The sequence below is a fragment of the Felis catus genome, chromosome A1 (assembly GCF_018350175.1).
Source record: "Felis catus isolate Fca126 chromosome A1, F.catus_Fca126_mat1.0, whole genome shotgun sequence".
In the NCBI taxonomy this organism is placed as follows: domain Eukaryota; kingdom Metazoa; phylum Chordata; class Mammalia; order Carnivora; family Felidae; genus Felis; species Felis catus.
This window is the reverse complement of record NC_058368.1, coordinates 12,018,251-12,033,805: the sequence shown is the minus strand read 5'-3', so window position 1 is coordinate 12,033,805 and position 15,555 is coordinate 12,018,251. Positions and strand designations below refer to the sequence as shown.

Genomic DNA, 15,555 nt, shown 5'->3' with positions numbered 1-15,555 from the left:
CTTGGGTTGAGTTGCTTATGAAATGACTCTGAGATGAGGATTTTCGTGCAGGAAGTTTAGTGGAGAATGTTGGAAGAACAACTGAAAGGAAAGATGAGATTAGACACTTGATGCAGTTGTGATGAAAGCCTCAGCTCTGGCCCTTCAGAACTGAGTCAAGGAGGTTAGGCCTTCGTACCCCATCCCAACCAGTCAGTGGATGTGGGATGTTCAGAGAGAGGTATAACTTTGGGTGAGATGCTCCCTTTACATTGAAAGCAAGTCCCAGAGAGCCATCAGCAGGTGACACTCCCAGAAGCTAGGGGAATGGGGGTCTCGACCCTGAAGGGGGCATGTGGGTGGTAAACAGCATCCTTTACAGACCAGGATAAGTGATAAGAGTAAGCAAGTGTGCAAGCTTAAAAGCCAACTGGATTAGAACTGACCATAAACAATGCTAATGGAGAAGTCTTTAAAAGTTACGTTTTGTAAGCAGTTCAAAAACTAATGAGGGCATGTTACTCATGCCCAATCAGAAAAGTCTACAACTGTTCAAAATTGTCTTCCTCGGATTGCAAAACAGTGACAAAATAGACCTTCCAAATATTAGAGACCTGGGTTTCCAAATCTCACTCAATAGATTCATGACTTAATAAATATCACAAACCAATAATTACATAAGTTACACAATGTGTCAGAAGGAAATAAGTGCTATTAAAAAGAAAAAACAAAAAGAACAGAACAGGATAAGGGCATTCAGGAGTTAGAGGAAAGGAGTACAGGGAAGTTTGCAGAGCAAAGAGAATGGTCATGATAGGCCTCCTTGTGAAAATGAGTTTGGTAAAAGGACTAGAGCTTAAGTCAGGGCGTGAGCAATGACGGTACCTGAGGGAAGAACAGGCCGAGAGAGCAGCCAGTGTAAAGGCCCTATGGCAGGAGCATGTCTTGGTGATTGAGGAGCAGTCAGAATGCCAGTGTGGCCAGAGGGGAGAGGGCAACAAGACGAGTGGCAGAATAGAGGCTCGAGGGGTCACTGGAGGGCAAGGAGAGGTAGGGGGCTTGGTCGTCTCCGGCAATGGATCTGAGGCAAGAGACTTGCGTAAAGGCATCCATTGCCATTTAACCAGACTCTATCAATAAATAAATTTGGGGAAGAATTTGCTACTCTACTTACACCAATTTTACATGCTCAGTGATCTGACAGCTTTCTAATACTTTTCCCATTCGGATACACAATCTCACACCCTACTTTAATATATTATTTTAAATTCAAAAGAAATTAAATATCATGACTAAAAGCAAAGCAAAGCAATGAAATAAAACACACCTTTGTTTCCAAACTACACGTGCCTCCTGGATACTCTGATATGACCTCTCTCGACTCCATCCCATTTCTTTCCCCAGAGCAATATTTTTTTTTTCCAGCACATCCCCTTATAAACCACCTGGTGAGTCTTAATGGGTTCCAAACATGAAAACCCTATCCTCCATACTTCGTAGGCTGTCCCTCAGACTATCACTCAACCACAAAATTAGGTGGCTCAGTAGTAATTAGGGCTACTCAGTAGTCATCTATTAAATGAGTTATGGATAGAAACTGAAAAATGGAATTCATAAACCAAAATTAACATGTGATCAGAATTTACTGGGGCCATTCATTCAATAGTCTCCTAAGAAGTCTGGCAGCCACACAGTGTGTGGCAACAAAAGTGCATGGGTAAATATTTGTAATTTCCAAATTTTTCTAAAAGAATTCTCTACTATTAGTGTATGGTGAGGGTTGTCTTCAGCTGGTTAGAGTTGCTACTATTCCTTTTTTAATTTAATTGTTTTTTTTTAGTGAGAGAAAGCATGTGAGTGGGGGAGAGGGGCAGAGGGAGACAGACAGAGAGAGAGAGTGAGAGAGGGAGTAGAGAAAGAGAGAATCTTAAGCAGGCTCCATGCTCAGTGCAGAGCCCAATGCAGGGCTGATCCCATGACCCTGGATCATGACCTGAGCCGAAATCAACAGTCAGATGCCCCACTGACTGCGCCACCCGGGCACCCCTACCATTCTTGGTTTATAATTATAACTTACAGTTAGTCTGCCTTCACCATTATCAATTTACTTTGTCATGAATGGTTTGGCGTATTGTAGAAAGAAAAAATGTCTATAATTTTTTCAAAAACTAGAGTTAAAAGCATGTGTGCATTGCAAGTTAAATTGGGGCTACATCAAACTAAAAAACTTTTGCACAGTGAGAGAAACTATCAGCAAAACAAACAGGCTACCTACTGAATGGGAGAAGATTTTGTAAATGATATATCTGATAGGGAGTAATATCCAAAATATATAAAGAACTCCTACAACTTAACACCAAAAAATAATCCAATTAAAAAGTGGGCAGAGGGGGGCACCTGGGTGGCTCAGTCGGTTAAACGTCTGACTTCAGCTCAGGTCATGATCTCACGGTTTGTGAGTTCAAGCCCCGCGTCGGGCTCTGTGCTGATAGCTCAGAGCCTGGAGCCTGTTTCAGATTCTGTGTCTTCCTCTCTCTCTGACTCTCCCCCATTCATGCTCTGTCTCTCTCTGTCTCAAAAATAAATAAACGTAAAAAAAAAAAAAAGTGGGCAGAGGATCTGAACATTTTTCCAAAGGAGACACTCAGATGGCCAATAAACACATGAAAAGATGCTCTACATTCCTAATCAACAGGGAAATGCAAATCAAAGCCACAATGAGATATCACCTCACTCCTATTAGAACGGCTACCATCAAAAAGAAAGAGTTAAAAAAAAAAGGCAAGATTGATAAGTGCTGAGGGGCATGTGGAGAAAAGGGAACCCTCGTGCACTGTGGTGGAAATGCAATCTGGTGTAGCCACTAGGAAACATAATATGAAGGTTCTTCAAAAAATTAAAAACAGAACTAGCATATGATCCAGCAATCCCACTTTGGGTATATACCCAAAGGAAATGAAAACAGGATCTCCAAGAAGTATCTGCACATTTATGTTCATTGCAGCACTATTCACAGCAGCCAAGATATGGAAACAACCATTAATCCTCAACAGATGAGTGGATAAAAAAGATGCTCGGTGTGCCTGGGTGGCTCAGCCGGTTAAGCATCTGACATTGGCTTAGGTAATGATCTCAAAATTCATGAGTTCAAGCGCCGCATCAGGCTCTGTGCTGACAGCTTGGAGCCTGCTTCGGATTCTGTGCCTCCCTCTCTCTCTTCCCCTCCCCCACTTGCTCTCTGTCTCTCAAAGATGAATAAACATTAAAAAAAATTTTTTTTTTAAGATTCTCTCTCTCTATATAATATATACAATGCCCTCAGGTTCATCCAAGTTGTCACAAATGGCAGAGTTGCCTTCCTTCTTATGGCTGACTAATATTCCAAAATATATACAGAGAGAAATATTATTCGGCCATGAGAAAGAAGGAAACCCTGCCATTTGTGACAACTTGGGTGAACCAAAAGGCATTGTGCTAAGTGAAGCAAGTCAGACAGAGAAAGACAAATACTATATGATATCACCTATATGTGGAATCTAAAAAAGCCAAACCCAGAGAGAAACAGAGTATAATGGTGGTTATACTGGGGCTGGAGGATGGAGGAAATGGGGAGATGTTGGTCAAAGGGTACAGACTTTCAGTTATAAGATTAACAAGTTCCGGGGATCTAAAATACAACATGGGGTTTATAGCTAATAAAACTGTATTATATAATTGAAGTTGCTAAGAGAATAGATTTTAAATGTTCTCACCACAAAAAAAGAAGTGGTAATTATGTAAAGTGATGGAGGTGTTAGCTAATGCTAGGGTGGTAATTAATCATTTTGCAATAATATATAAGCCTATCAAATCAACATACTATATGCCTTAAACTTACATAACGTTCCATGCCAGTCGTATCCCAATAAAGCTGGAGAACAAGATAGAGCAGAAACAGTAAACGCTTCTCGGCTCCATGCCCTGAGGTGCCAGCGGGGCCCTCCTAGAGGCCCTCAGCTTCCAAGGGAGAGCAGCCTGGCACACGCCCAGGACCAGCCGACTGTTTCGGAACTGCTTTTTAAAAGAGCATGGGGCAGAGGAGGATGGCAAACATTCGGATTTCCAGGGCTAGGACCCCTGTGGGGGCTTCTGGCATGAGTGAGATGAGAAACCACCCTTCTACTTGCTCTACTCCTGTGAAAATGACATCCTGCCATGGGGAAAACAGGAGAAAGGTAAAAAGTCATGGGTGTGGGTTCTTTCTATCAAAAGAAGCAAAGAAAAACTCAATGGGCCCAACACCCTCTGTAAATAATTCCCTACAGAAATCCTAGCTTCCCCACCACCTCCCACAAGGCCCTCTGCCCCACAGGATGTCCAACAGACCCTCTCCCAGGTTTGGCCCACACCATTCCAGCCTCCTGGTCTGGGGGTAGGTTTCACTAAAGAAGGCAAACGGAGCTCAGTTTCATTCCTCTCAGGCTGAGTCACCTGGATTTTTTTTTGAGGCTATTTATAGGTTGATTAATAAATAATAATAATAATCCCACCATTTTGTAATTCTCAGCAATGACTCGCAGCCAAATTTCCATCGCAAAGTGTTTTCCTAGAGCTTTGGACAAAGAGCCATGTGAAAACTAGGTTACTGATTTTTGTGAGCACAGAAATTGTTCCTTACCGCAGCTCCTGAAGGAGGCTTGATTGTTGGGTGGAGGGAAAAGTATATTAAAATGACACGGGGTTGGGGCCTGGGGAGGCACGCTTGACTTTGACCACCGCTAGAGAGCCTGAGTCAGGTGCCTTCACAGGCAGGTCGCAGGAAGAAGACGATGCTTCCACAGAAGGAGCCCGACCCAAGGGCAGCAAAATGAAAGAGAATCTCATTTAGAATTTCCAAGGCCACTGACATCAACAAATAACTCTCAGCTGCCTCCCACTCTTTTCAAAAACTAATCTTATTTTTCTTAAGCTTTGATGAAAAAGTTGTCTCCCTAGCGGCCCTACATGACTGATGGGCAAGCCTCATCTTTTATACCTGCAGTGGAATAAAACTGGCTTTCCTCAGACTATAGGGGGCCTGGCAGTCAGGACAGACTGTCTTGCATGGTCTCCCTTCTTCCTTGAGGAGCTGTCACTGGCCCTCCTGGGGCTACTCCACAGGCTTTGCATCTACAAAGTGCTCAAAGTAGTTGCTGAATTGAACTCGAATAAGTTTCCCCATCTTCCTCTGAAATTACTAAAGATCTTTCAATTCAAAAGCAAGCCTCAGCACTCTAGGACTCTAAGGCATTCCAAAGTTTTGCTACCCAGGGTGGTCCTTGGACCTGCTGCTTCTCTTGGGAGCTTGTCAGATGTGCAAAACGCCAGGCCCCGTTCTTGAGATTAAGGCTTCAACATTTGAATTTGAAGGGAGGATACAATTCAGCCCATAACAAGCATTACCATGTCCAGCCATTGTGTTAAGCCTGGGTTACAACCATGATGAAGGGGACAAACTTGGTCCTCAAGCAGCTTATAACTCCTCACTGGCCATACTTCCCCTCGTGTTTTGGCCACCCAGACCGTGGCCTCTTACTCATGTCAGGTCCTGCAGTCTGAGAGTCTGTGCTGCCTGCTCTGGCCACTTGCCCAGCCCACCAGGAGGAGCAGCTAGTTCCTTCACCCTTTGGCTGAGGAACGTGGGTTCACCCTGTGTAGATGCCAGCCCAAAAGAAAACCCTCCTATAAAAACAAAAATTATCTACAGATGCTAAAATTTCTGGCTAAAAGTATGATGAGAAACAGTATATTTACATGGTCTTAATGTATCTCCCCATAAGATATTTATTCATCACAAGAGGAAAAGAATGACCTGGCAGTGGGAAATTTGGCAGATGTGACCTTAAACAAGTAACTAAGTCAACATCAGCAGGAAAAAGACTTGTCAACAATGTGCACCTCCTGATATGATGCATTAAGAAATGATTACAGTATCATTTCTGTAGTATTCTTGTCAAAAAATCATAATCTCAATCTAGTCGTGAGGAAGATATAAAAATTTCAAATTGAAGAACACTCTAAAAAATTGGCCAGTATTCTTCAAAAGAGTCAAGGTCATGAAAGACAAAGGAAGGCTGAGAAATTGTCAAAAATAGGAAAATACAAAAGACTTCCAGGTAAGATGGGAAAGGAGGAGCACCCTAATCTCATCTCATCCCACAAATACAACTAGATAACACCCACATCAGTGTAAATAACCCAGAAAACAACCGGCAGAGTGGACTCTCCACAGCTGAATGTAAAGAGGAGGCCACATCAAGGAGGGCAGGAGGGGTAGAGCCATGGTTGGGAGCTAAATGGCCCCTCTGGATTATCCAGGGGAGGGAGGGACATGGCAGGTGTGGAGAGGGGAGAGGAGTAGGCACTCTAGCCATGGAGAACCCACACGGGGAAAATGAATCCCCATAACATTTGGCTTTGAAAGCCAAAGGGGTTTAACCTCATGAGTTCTTACAAATCTTCAGGACTTAACACCTGGAACTTTAAAAACCAGCAGACTCAGCTCTAGAGTTAACCTAGAGTTAACTAGGTCCCCAACCTTAAACAGACAGCACAATAAACAACCCTTCTGAGATACAGCATAGAAGCAGGAGCTTGAAAAACATCTAAGCTATTAGAGAGGGAGATTTGTTTACTAATCTCAGAGCATGTGCTGGAGAGGCAGGGATCACTGGGAGACTTCTCCAAGATCAAAGGAGCTGGTGGGTGCCATTTCCCCCCTCTCACCCCCAAGTGTAGACACACAGACACTGTGGGAACCAGCGCCAACACTCTCCACCTAACTTGCTTATACCACAGCCCCGCCTCCAACACGCTTCTGCAGATCACCCCCCTCCAACCTGCCTAACCTCAGGCAGGAGTTTTCCCAGGCAGCTGCAGGACCTTGCTAGTACCAAGTGTCCTGCCCCCCATTCTCCTGTGCACCTGTCCCCTCCAGACCCCATCCAAAACGATGCTACAAGCCTGACAGTGTATAAGAAGCCCTGAGAGAGGCCAACACCACTCCTCAGTGACTGTCCAGGGAGAGCGGAAGGTAACTACACACACCAGTAGTACTGTACTTCCAGCAGGGGACTGGGAGCAGACATCTGGTCTGACTGCAGGCCCTGCCCACCAACAAAAGCCTCTCTGGGGACAACGCAGGGAACGTGCCCCACAGTTTGGTGCTACCGCATCTCTGGCAAAGGCCCGATCTGACTCAACTCAAGCCCAAAGTGGTCCCCAGCTGGCCCACTAACAACACAGGGACCAAACCTTGTCTACAACAGGCAAAGAGAGCCATTGCAGATGATTGGACCAAAGGCAAAAGTGACTCAGCCACAACAGCAGAGCACACACGACACACATAAGAGACACCCTGAAGTGCCAGGTTTTAGTGAACAGGGGACAGACACTGCATTGCAGGGCACTACAGAAACTCTTCTTCGTAAGGCCATTACTTTCAGGAGTAGGAGACATAGCTGACTTTCCTAACATATAGAAACAGGTATAGAGAGTTAGACAAAATGAGGAGACAGAGTAGTGTGTCCAAAATGAAAGACTAGGACAAAATCACAGCAAGAGAGCTAAACAAAATGGAGGTAAGAATTGAAAGTAATGATAGATAATTTAAATTAATGGTCATAAAGATTCACTGGACTTTAGAAAAGACTGGGGGACCTCAGTGGGACCCTCAACAAAGAGGGTTATTTATAAAAAAATAACCAATCAGAGATGAAGAACTCAATAACTGAAATTAAAAATATACTAGATGAAATCAATAGTAGACCAGAAGAAGCTGAAGAACAGATCAGTGACCTGGAGGACAGAGTAGAGAAAGCAATCAAGCTGAACAGGAGAAAGAAAAGAAAAAACAAAAAAACAAAAACTTAGGGAACTCAGTAATACCATCAAGCATAATAACACTTGCATTATAGGGATCCCAGAAATAGAAAAGACAGAAATATTATTTGAAGAAATAATAGTGGAAAACTTCCCAAAACTGGGAAAGGAAACAGAAATTCAGGTCCAGGAGGCCCAGAGAGTCCCCCAAAAAATCAACACTAGGAGGTCCACACCAAGACACATAGTAATTAAAATGGCAAAAAGCAGTGATAAAGAGAGAATTTCAAAAGTATAAAGAGGAAAGAAAATAGTTACACACACAGGAAACCCCCATAAGGCTAGCAGCCGGTTTTTCAGCAGAAACTTTGCAGGCTAGAAGGGAGTGACATGATATATTCAAAGGACTAAAAGAAAAAAAACCTGCAGCCAACAATACTTTATCCAGCAGGACTATCATTCAGAATAGGAGAGATAAAGAGTTTCCCACACAAACAAAAGTCAAAGGAATCCATGGCCACAAAGCCAGCCCTACAAGAAATGGTCAAGGGGAGTATGAGTAGAAAGGAAAGACCATAAATAGGAGTAAGAAAAATAGGAAGCACAAAAGCAGTAAAATTAAAACCCGATGAAGGGATTCACAAAATAAAAGTATATACAGTATGACACCATATACCTAAAATGTGGGGAGGAAAGATTATTAGGGGAGTGTGGGGTAAAATCCAGCTAAAGCCTAACTCCGTGACACACATCTAAAACACAATTAATTACACAGCGCAAAAGTGAAGAGATGAGAAATAGGTGCCAAGCAAATGCAAGAGAAAAGAATACATGGCCATTTCAATACTAGATGAAGCCAAGTTAAAGGCCAAAACCTCATTGTTATAACAAATATGTCACAATATAATGCTAACTGAGTCGGAGTGTGGGTGAAGGGGATGAATTGAATGGGCGAAATACATGAAAGGGAATTAAGAGTACACTTATCATGATGAGATGATGAGTGCCTAGTAACATAAAGTGTTGAGTCACTATACTGTACATCGGAAACTAATTTAACACTGAATGTTAACTATGCTGGAATTAAAATTTGAAAAAAAAGAAGACAGTTAATGCAATCTGGGATTGAATCTGGAGCAGAAAAAGGATATTAGGGGACAAATGGGAGAATTTCTTATAAGGTCTCCAGATTCATTTATAGTATTGTACCAATGTTAATTTCCTAGTTTCCATAATTGTATTACAGATATGTAAAACCGTTAATATTAGGGGAACCTGAGCGAAGGGCATGTGGAAACTTGGTGCTGTTATTTACCTTCTCTATAAATCTAAAATTATTTTAAAATTAAAAAAGAATGTCTGATAGAACTTCCGTTGATTAGGGTAGAATGCTAAACTGTTGCAATAGACACCCCAAAGAATACGGTGGCTTAAAGAATAAAGCAGTCTTCTCTCACATGGCAGTCCTGAGGTTCGGGGCCACACTAGCAAAAGAGTTGTCCTCCTCACTCCTGCTCTAAGTTCTCTCCACTGTACATGCCCTCTGAGGCTTTGTTCTCTTCAGAATGGGTAAAGCTGAATTCGCATTGGCTCTTAAATGCTGAGTACACAGAGTTCCGTGTATGTGTGTTATATCAATCTTGCTAATTATGTTGTTAAAATATTGCATCTGCGGTCTACTTGATAAGTTACCGAGAAAAGTTTACTATGATATATTTCACCATGGTTGTGGATTTCTCCTTATAATTCTGTCCATTTTTGCTTTCTGTATTTTGAGGCCATATAACTAAACGCTGGTGTAGATGGTATCTTTTCACACCATTTTTTGTACCCATTTAAGAATTTGTATATCTTCCCACTGAACTGTTCCTTTAGCATTATGCTGTAACTTATTTGTTATTAACAGCGAGGTTTTTGCCTTTAACTTGGTTTCATCTAATATTTATATGGCCATATATTCTTTTCTCTTGCATTTGCTTGACAGCTATTTCCCATCTCTTCATTTTTGCTCTGTGTAATTAATTATGTTTTAGATGTGTGTCACAGAATTAGGCTATAGCTGGATTTTACCCCTCACTCTCCTAATAATCTATCCTTTTTAATTCATGCGCAACAGTTCAGATCACATATATTTGATTTATTTCTATCACCTTATTTTATATGTTCTATATACCCTGCTCTTTCATGGCTTATTTCTTCTTCTTTCCTGCCTGCTATTTGATTAACTATATTTTCCTTATATTGTTTTTTCTGTCTCTACCAGTTTGAAACTTAAACATTCTATTCACATTCTTTCAGTAGTAACTCTTAAATTTTTAATACACGCAGTTGACCTAACAAAGTTTAAAATAATCAACTTCTCTTCCTTTGTCTCCAAAATATGAACACCTTAAAACAGTTTAACTCTAATTACTCTGTTCTCATCTTCCATGCTGACATTATTGGTAGTTTTTTGTTTTTGTTTTTAGCACCTGAATTGGTCACTATCATTCGTCAATACTCGTTTAAATTTACCTGCATGTTACCAGGTTCTGCGCTCACAATTACTTCATGATTTTACTGTTTTCTTTTGGGTTGCATTGTCTTCTCTCTTTTTTTTAATTTTTATTTTTTAACATAATTTATTGTCAAGTTGGCTAACATACAGGGTATATAGTGTGCTCTCGGTTTTGGGGGTAGATTCCCATGATTCATCACTTACATACAACTTAAATGCATTGCCTTCTTAAAGTACATTCTTCAGCATTTCATTCCCTAAAAGTAGTAAGTCCTCCAACTTTTGAACTTAAAAATGTCTCTATTTCATCCTCACTCTTAAAGGAGAATTTAATTAGAAAGAGAATTCTAGGCTGACACTCAGATTTTGAAAATATCATTCCATTATCTTTTGGTTTATATTGTTGTGAAGTCTATGAAAATTCCAACTTTATTCCTTTTTAAGAAATCTGTCTTTTTCTCTGGTTTCTTTGAATCTTTTCTTGTCTTTGAAATCCTCAAAAATCTTTGAAATCTTCAAAAATCATTTGTCCAGAAGTGGCATTGTATGTCTTTTCCTTCAGGAATGATTGTGCTCCTTGAACCTGTATCTTTTGTCAGTTCAAGGAACTTCAAAGTCATTAGCTCTTCTAATATTGCTTATCCTTTTACTCTATTTTTCCTGTGACAACTCTTGATAGACATAGTTTGTATGTTCTCATTCTATCCTCCATGATTCTTAACATCACTTACGTATCTCTCTCTCTATCTCTCTTTATCTCTGTGCTGCATCCTTGGAAATCTCTTCAGGTGAATCTTCCACTTGACTCTTTCTCTGTTCAGTGGTGTCGAATACTATTGCTGTTTACTCGTTAAATTTTTCCAATGACTTTTTTTCTAAAAGTTCTTTGTGAGTCTTTCAAATCTGCCAATATTTTCACATATTGTCTTGTTATGACTTTAAACCCTTCTTTGTATTTAATCACTTTGTATTTAATCACTTAAATACATTTATTTTATATTATCCTTAATATATTGTCATTTAATTATCTAAAGAAAGCTCTTAGGGGTCTAACCTGATTTTTGTTGTCTCTGCTATACAAACTTTTATGTCCTGTGTGGGAGAACATGTCCCCTTCAGAAGAATTTTCCATTCATTCCTGCAAAGAGTCCTCACTGTATCCCTAATCTGGAAACCATTTTTATGGAAAATGTTTGGTTTGGCTGCTGCTGGACCATATGAGTAGTATCAACTTACTACCCAAAACTCTGATGAAGCACAGCCCTGCGATTATTAATTTGGAGGAAGAGGGAAGGGGGATCTCTTTTTTCCAACCAAAGACAAACAAGCTATCTGTTATCTTTCTGTGCCAGAGCACAAATTTTCCTAGTCCCCTTTCACTGAGGGTAGATAGCCTCTTGAGCATGTGGATTGAAGGAGAGGGTTGGTTCAGCTCCAGGTCTTTTTTTATCAGCTTATGGTCACATGGCCTGTTGCCATGTGGGCCTTAAAATGCAAGTTCCTAGACTACACAGACTGCCCACCTGTTCTGTGCTCTTCTCTAATCCAAGGAATAAAGCAAAAGCTTACCAGTCTGATTTTCAGTTCCTTCTGTTTCTAGAACCAGAGAATGTCCTCTCGTTTTCTCAAAGCTCCTCAGTCATTCAGAAGAATCTTTGGTGTATTTTGTCCAGAATTTCTGGATATTTGCAGAAGGATTGGAGATTATCCTGTTTTACGTATTTCTAGAAGCAGCATGGTCATTAAAATAAGCTATTCCCTCTCTGTCTCCATTTCCTCTGGTTCCTCAGTTCCCAGCTATAACAGTTTGACTTTTGCTCCCCTCTCTCTGGAGCATTCCGTTCTCATAACACCAAACTGGACACACCAAACTGATCCCTGTACCTGAAATGCTCCTGCGCCCCTCTTGACCTGTTTACTTAACTCTTGGCTATCCATTAACCCACAGGCCTGTTTCATCTTCTCTAAGAAGCCTTTCCCTTGAACCTCTATAATCCCACAGATCCTGGTGCTTCTTTCTTTCTTTCTTTTTTTTTTAATGGTTTTTATTTATTTTTGAGAGAAAGAGAGAGTAGGAGCAGGGAAGGGAAGGGGCAGAGACAGAGAGGAAGACACAGAATAGGAAGCAGGCTCCAGGCTCTGAGCTGTCAGCACAGAGCCGGAAGTGGGGCTCCACCTGGTAAACCATGAGATCATGAGCTGAGTTGAAGTCGGATACTTAACAAACTAACCCACCCAGGCGCCCCGTTCCTGGTGCTTATTTCTATCTCATTTACTACATTATAAGAAATATACCTTTTAGCATCTCCCTCCACAGTTAAGATCCTTGAGGTCTGGAACTATGATTTACTCATTGTGTTACTAGAACCTAGAATATCATCTGACATATAGCAGGTGTTTAATATATAGTTCACTGAATAAATGAATACAGACAAGTTCCATAATTACTGACTTTAAAAGGTTTAGCAGTCCCCCCCCCCAAACCCAGAAAACTTTCAGTTTCCTGGAAAACATTTATGCAAGACCATCATTTGAGGAAGGAAAGGGAAGTATGTAGAGCTCAGAACAATATATGCCAGGGATAGATGATACATTGTGTTCTGTCCCCTCAAAGTGGGGGCAGGCTGAGATAAGGAAGATTGTGAAATCCAATTAAACCAGATGTTCAGATCCTTCCAATGATTTTCCATAAAATGTAGTACAGAGGCTCAACGTGTCATACAAGGTCATCAAAGATCTAACACCTGGTCTGCCTTTCCAGTGTTATTTTCTGCTCTACAAACCTTCACTCACTTCCTTAAAGTGACTGTGAATCTTATTTTCCTATTATCACCCTTTGACCCAAAACCTTTATTCATACTAGGTTCAAGGGATCAAGAGATGAGTTTGTCTCGGGCACATTTTATTATTTTATTTTATTTTATTTTTATTTTTTTACTACTGGCTTACTTGAGAACTTTTAAGTAGATAACAAAGGAAATAGAATATACGTAATCGTGTTACTCTTGCCGTAAGAAAGTCCTCTGCTCCTTTACCTATGTTGCCATGAACTTTATATAAGGGTTGGCTCACCGTCTGTGAGCAGCCCTCCCACAGCTCAGCTCCAAGGGAGGGAAAAGAGGCTGATATTTTAGGTCTAGCACGACTCCAAACAGCAGTCACCTCTGCCTCTCCCCACCACCCCCAAAGACAAGGGCACCGGTAAGGTCCCTGATTTGCGGCCCCCAGAAGGAACTCTGTTCCTGACATGTCACTTCTCCCAGTGAAATCTGCTATCTTGTTGAAAGGGATTTCAATGAACTGATTACTTCAGAATAAGTATGTAATTATTTTTGTGGTCAACTGGGACAACATCACATGGGAAATAAGAACAGATGTTGCCCAAAAAAGAATTCAGTTTGGCAGATGCAGAAACATGGTGGGGAGAGAACATCCTCTGACTGCCTGGCTGAGTAATTGCAAACAGCTGCTGGTCTGCGTATCGCTCAGACTAAGAAAATGTCTCAGCAGGAAAAAGAGTTTGTGCTCCACCGGCCCCGCCTCCTCCTGGTATGGATGAGGAAACTGAGGCCAGGGAGAAAATAGGGTCAGAAACCTCATCTGCTTCTTTCACCCTAAGATTCCTTTTTCTGGAAAATGCAGAAAGCCCCCCCAAATTGTTTTCTTTGGATTTTCCTATACAAAGAGTATGAGTCATAATGAAGCATTATTTTTAAGCTGTTGAGAAGCCAGTGAGCTGCACCGGCTGATTGGCATCCCAGAGCGGCTTCTGCCCCCCGTGTGGTCTCTGTTCGCCCCACAGTCACACGGATGCAGAGCATTGAGCGCTAAGCTCTGAGCAAGTCTTCTGGGGCTGTCAAGCTCCTTAGGCTCCCTGTGAAAGGAAGGCTGTCATTCAATGGATCCTACCCTGCCCCAGCTCTCGGGGGACAGCCTCAAAGCCGGGAACATCTATGAGTTTCCTCCACATTCAGAAAATATTCTGAACATCTTCTCTACTCTCTATTTATAGTTCACGGCAGTCTCCGAATGCCAGTAGTATCCTGAGTTTATTTCAGGCCTCTGGTGAATTCCAGAAGAGTTCTGTGCCTCTTGGCGTCTCTGAGTTCACCCTCTCAGAGGAGAGAGCAGGCTTGGGTGACCACCTCCTGCAAAAACCCGCCTTCCTCCCGGCTGTGCCTCTTCCTCCTGCTGCGGCTTCCTCCGTGAAACCTTCCCGCTGGCCCCAGACACTGTTGCTCTCGCCTTCCTCTGGCTTCCCAGAGCACTTTAGAAACTTCCATTATAACACAGCATTCCGTGTATTCCAAGAGTTGGTGTCCTCACTCTGCTCCTCAGCCAGATTCTGAGATCAGGTGGAAAAGACCGCACCTTTAAACCTCATGGAGCCCAGCACATCCCCCAGGCTCATTCAAGCAGCTCAGTTATAAGGTCTGACCATGAAGGCGTAGGTACATGCAGGAGTCACTGACTTTCTCCTCCCCCTTCCTTCTGAGTCCCAGACGGCATCCCCACCCCCACACCTTCCTTCTTTGACTCTGAAAGCAGGAGTTTAATGAGCACGGTGCTCTTATGAGGTAATCTAAGCCTTCATTCCTACTCATTCCCTGTCCAACCTTGGCCGTGACCCTGAACCACAGGAGATTTTAGAAGTTATTTGCACAGACAGTTAATAATACTATATTATATGCTTGATGTTTGCTAAGAGAGTAGATCTTAAATGTTTCACACACACACACACACACACACACACACACAAAGGTAACTATGGGAGGTGATGGATGTGTTAGTTTGATTGTGGTAAACATTTCACAAGTATGTGTGTATCAAAACATCACACTGTACAGCTTAAACGTATACAATTTTTATTTGTCAATTATATCTCAATAAAGCTGAGAAAAGGACTTTTTTGTACAGATGATGAGAAAAATAATTATCTCCATGCTCTTTTCTGTTCTGAATGTTTCTACATGTAAAGATACAGCTCTGGACCCTTCAGAAAGCTCTTTGAAATTCAAATCTAGGGCCTCTGGAAGGTTCATTAGAAAGCAGACTCTGGGGTGAATAGGTTCTCATGGCAGAGGGGAGCAACTGCTTTGCATAAGGGCTAATTCAAGGAAAACCAAAATATTGAAGGGCTGTATTTTTTCTCCCTTGGTGGGAAGTACATATTTATAGGACTTAGATTCACCTGCTTTATTGATTAGAAGAATGTCCAGGAAGGAATTGCTCCTGCTTTT

The 15,555-nt window shown here is 41.7% G+C and overlaps 1 long non-coding RNA gene across 2 annotated transcripts in view; it reads right to left on the bottom strand.

The window, feature by feature from the left end:
- The window catches only part of LOC109497366, a 32,550-nt gene extending 20,364 nt beyond the window's left edge, over nt 1-12,186 (bottom strand). For both annotated transcript variants that reach the window (XR_002153514.1, XR_002740616.1), the window contains exon 1: nt 11,885-12,186. This is a non-coding gene — a long non-coding RNA (uncharacterized LOC109497366). The remainder of the gene's footprint in view (nt 1-11,884) is intronic.
- Nucleotides 12,187-15,555: the final 3,369 nt, after the last annotated feature.